Below are 5,086 nucleotides of genomic sequence, written 5' to 3'. Positions count from 1 at the left end.
TTTACTTTCAAGCAATTTAATCCTTCTGCACTTATTCTTCATTTTACATTTCTGTTCATGATCCCAATTTACTTTCTTGCAAGTTAAGCTTTTTGCAAGAGTTTCTGAGTTTTGATCTATTGCTCACTTTAATTTCCAGCACCCAACTCCCCTTTACTTTTCATGCAATTTACTTTTCTTGCAATTTAAGTTTAAGCTATTTTACTTTCTTGCACTTTAAGTTTCTGCAATTTTATTTTCTGCACTTTAATTTTCCTTGCTATTTACTTTCTGTTGGCTACATTTCACATATTTCACTTCAATGTTAGCTTGACTAAACTAATCACCCACTAAAGTTGCTTGATCCATCAATCCCTGTGGGATCGACCTCACTCTTGTGAGTTATTATTACTTGATGCGACCCGGTATACTTGCCGGTTAGATTTGTGTGTTGGAAATTCGTTTTTCCACAAAAACACCATCAGAAAGAAGGGAAGAAGAAGTAAGGAGGGAAAAATTAGGATTGGGAAGAAAAGATAAGATATTTGGCAAAGTAGGATAAGCTGTGCGGCGCAAGCGACGCGATCGCGTGGGGCACGCAGTCGCGCGACTTGCGCTGATACTGATTGACACGATCGCGTCGATCACACGGTTGCGTGACACAATTCATGCTACTGGCGCGAGGGCAGCCTCGCGCTCGCACAACTCTCTGTTTAAAATTTTATTTTACCAAATTTTGGCTGACGCGATCGCGTGGTCGACGCGATCGCGTGAGTGGCCGATGTGGGGCACGCGTTCGCATGGTAAGGTCTGTGCATCTGGCGCCAGTCCAGCACCACTCCAGCTCATCTTTCGGCCATGCACCCTTTTGACGTCGATTTTCAGGATACGCGGCCGCGTGGGTGACGCGGTCGCGTGGGAGGCCAAAGTTCCACATGACGCGGTCGCGTGAGGTCAAATTATGCTAATGGCGCGCCTCCAACCACGCTCTCGCGTGACTCTTTGTTCAATTCTTTTCTTCCCAACGCACTAGCGACGCGGACGCGTCAGTGACGCTGCCACGTCGCGTGCGTGGTTTCCCTTTTTTTTTTACAGGGATGTAATTATGTAGTATGCAGTGCTAAATGCAAATGTTATGAATAATATCCAGGTTCAATAGAAATAAACAAAACGAAATAAAATGGAAACAGGAGAGATTATACCATGGTGGGTTGTCTCCCACCTAGCACTTTTAGTTAAAGTCCTTAAGTTGGACATTGGACGAGCTTCCTGCTATGGTGGCTTATGCTTGAATTCGTCCAGAAATCTCCACCAGTGTTTGGAATGCCAGCATCCTCCGGGGTCCCAAACAAAGTACGTAAAGCCCTTGTGTGAGTTCAAACAGGCTTGTAGGCTCCCGGAGTATTGAATGTTAGAATAGACTCCAGGATCCCAAACTTTTCTTCTACACCCGTCTTTGTCTTGATCTACATTGGTCCAGTCGGGTGATGAGTAATCTGAATTCTCACTGCAGTGACCAAACAGCTTCCGAGATCCTTTAAATTAAGCTTGACACCAATCCTTGCACCTCAAATTGAAGTGTGAAACCTTATTGAACCTTGCATACCAGCTCTGAGTGCGAGTCATTTCCCTTTTGCTCTTAAAGCCGCAAAGAGCTCTAAGCTGGCCATCTGTTTCAAGTAAACCATATTCAAGTGGAAAAGTAAAGAATAAAGCTAAGGATTTTACCCATTTGAGGTTTGTATTGGGTGGTAGTGGCCTTGGGATAGGTGTTTTTAGTGGTTCTGCAAGCTCTACTCCCTTGTGGTCTTCAGTGAATTCCTCCACTTCCTTGCAAAAGTCTTCAAATGTATCTGTGTCCTGGTCAAAGTCTCCTATGTCTTCCTCATCACTTGAGTCATAGATTGGAGGTTGAGAGAAATCTACCTCCGTATCATCTTCGCATTCACTTGGGGAAGATTCGTCGATCTTAGAGAATTCACTTGCGGATGCAAGTTCATTACTAAGAGAGCTAGACTCGTGACTATCATCATCACGGAAATTTGTGTCCTGGGTTATTCCGTCTGATTCTTCATAAACAACTTGCCTTGGGGATTGTACAATATCCCCCTTAGCATCAACTGTAGCATCCTTGACGGAGTTCTCCTCAGTTCTGGATTCCCATGGAGGTTCAACATCTCCTAGATCTTCAACTAACTCTTCTTCTTGAACAATGATAGCTTCTTCTACTTGTTCTAGTACAAATTCATTTCCTGTCTTGTCCACTGGAGTTTCTGGTATCTCTTTCATGCTCCGCTCTTCATTAGACTGTCCACATGGAGTTGTGGCTGATCCTTGTATATTTGAGTGCCTAGAAACCCATTGAATTACTGCTTGCTCCAGTTGTCGAATGGTGGTTTGAAGATTATCTACTGTTTTCTTTAGGCGAACCTCTGCTTCTCGGGTTGTCGGACTTGGACATGATACATAATGAAGTGGTGGTGATTGGGAGTGATTGGATTGGTAGTGGGGTAAGGAAGGATCATATGGTGGTGAATGGTGAAAAGAAGCTTGTGAGTGTGGTGGTTCGAGGTTAGGTTGAAAGAGTGGCCTATATGCACGGGGTGGGGCTTGTTGGTAGTTACAAGGTTGTCCACCGTATCTTTCAGCTGGGTATGCATTGTAGAATGGTCTTTGTCCAGGATATCTCGGAGGGTGTTGTTGCCTAAAGGGTTGATTAGATCCTCTTGGCTCCATCCATCGTTGATTGGTCTGACCTTGATGCATATTCCTGCTGTAACTTCTATTTTCTTCAACAAAGTTAGAACCAAACTCAAAGCGAGAGGGGTGAGAGTTCATGGTAGCAAATAAAATTTAAAAGGAAAATTAAAAATAAATAAACAAACAAAAGAAAAATATTTACAATAACCAATAATAAGACACACGTTAGCAGTTCCCCGGCAACGGCGCCATTTTGATGAGAGAACTTTTGCGTGGTCTACAAATTTGCGGATAAATCCTCGTTGCATGTATAGTTTCTAAACCTTCAAAAGTTCTTTCATACAAACGTTTTGGGTGTCACAAGTAACAAACCCCTTTAAAAATTGTTAACCGAGTATTCAAACCTCGGGTCGTCTTCTCAAGGAACTGCAAGGAGGTGTGTTCTTATTATTGGCTATGGAGATTGTGAATTCGGGGTTTCAAGAATGAGGAATAAGTAATATAAATGGCAATTAAAATAAATAAATGGCAATCAAAATAAATAAATACTGTAAAGCAACTTTTGATAAGGTAAGAGAAATTAGAAGTCCAACTTAGTTATCCATCTCAACAATAATGAAAGTTATATCTTAATTTCACTTAGTTAACCTTTGAAGCAAAGGTAAGTCAAGGGACTAATTAGTTTGACCTTCAAATCTTATTTATTTCCTAAGAAAAAGTTGGGATTATTGAAGTTCAGTTCAATTAGCAAGATAACGATTATCACTTACGCTGAGTTCGATAACTGTTGAGTTACTGATTTCTTAACCAAGACCAAAAGGGGGAAAAAGTAAATTGCTGGAATAAAATATCTTCAGATTGGAAGCAATGGTAACGTAAATAAAAGCAAGCAATTATAAACTGAAAATACCTCAATTATCATTAATTCAAACAATAATCTGTGACATGGAATAATTTATAAATTAAATTATAAAAGCAAATAATTAACTCAAATGCTGGAATAAATAAATAAAGTGAAAGGGAAGCTTAAAAACAAAGGAACATAAAAACCTGGATTGAGAGTCACTCCTAAAACTAGGAGAAGTCCTAAATCCTAAATCCTATAGAGAGAGAGGAGAGAACCTCTCTCACTAAAAACTACATCTAAAACTAAAATTGTGAATTATGAGTGAATAATTATGAATGCATGCATTCCCCCACTTTATAGCCTCTAATCTGTGTGTTCTGGGCTGAAAACTGGGTCAAAAGCAGCCCAGAAATCACTCCCAGTGCTTTCTGGTCCGTACAGGTCGCGGAAGAGTGACGCGGAGGCGTCGTCCACGCAGCCGCGCGGATTGAAGTTTGTAGATGCGATGCGGCCAAGTGATCCTCGCGTTCGCGTCGCCTGGCGTCGAGACAGGTATGGCAATTTATATATCATTGCGAAGCCCCGAACGTTAGCTTTCCAACGCAAGTGGAACCATCTCATTTGGACTTCTGTAGCTAAAGTTATAGTCGTTTGAGTGCGAAGAGGTCAGGCTGGACAGCTTAGCAGTTTCTCCAACTTCTTGTATTCCTTCCACTTTTGCATGCTTCCTTTCCATCCTCTGAGTCATTCCTGCCTTGTAATCTTTAAAATCACTTGACACACATATCAAGGCATCTAATGGTAATAAGAGAGGATTAAACATAGGGAACTTAAGGCCAAAGAAGCATATTTTCAATCAAAGCACATAATTAGGAAGGCAAATGTGAAACCATGCAAATAGTATGAATAAGTGGGTAAAGAGTTGATAAAAACCACTCAATTGAGCACAAGAAAAACCATGAAATATGGGTTTATCAGTGAGCTTAATGAAAAGATGGCCTCAATCATATAAATGCATATATACATCAAATAATGGACATAAAGAATCAAACAAATCAAAGATTGTAATCATAAAGAGAGAATAACACATACAAGAATGAAGATAGTGGTTATATGGTGTAACCACACAATAAGGCTCAAAAATCACATGCTTATGTGTTCTTAGCTCAAAAGAAATGTTCCACAATATATTTCAAGCAGTTTTCAATCAAACAAACACCAACTCAAATCAATTAGGATATCAATGCCCTATCAAGAATATTTTTCTTGGAAAATTTCATCAAATTAACTAAGCTTATTATATGTATGCAAAGACATGCAATAACCAAGAAAAGATGCAATTAAAGCTCTAAAATATATACAACTAAGAAGGATGAAAGGTGAAAGTGTCTGGGATTAGAGTATGTCACCCTAGGTTGCCGATCGGAGACGACCTCCCCACACTTAAGGGTTGCACCGTCTGCAGTGCATCTAAAGGTGAGCAACAGGGATGTGGTGACTTTGGATTTCTGCTTTTAGCTGGCGGATCAATTGGCTGTTGCTTGCTTTTTCTCCTGCTTC

Source organism: Arachis hypogaea, chromosome 1, assembly GCF_003086295.3.
Source record: "Arachis hypogaea cultivar Tifrunner chromosome 1, arahy.Tifrunner.gnm2.J5K5, whole genome shotgun sequence".
Lineage (NCBI taxonomy): Eukaryota > Viridiplantae > Streptophyta > Magnoliopsida > Fabales > Fabaceae > Arachis > Arachis hypogaea.
The sequence above is the reverse complement of the archived record's forward strand: the minus strand, read 5'-3'. Positions refer to the sequence as shown.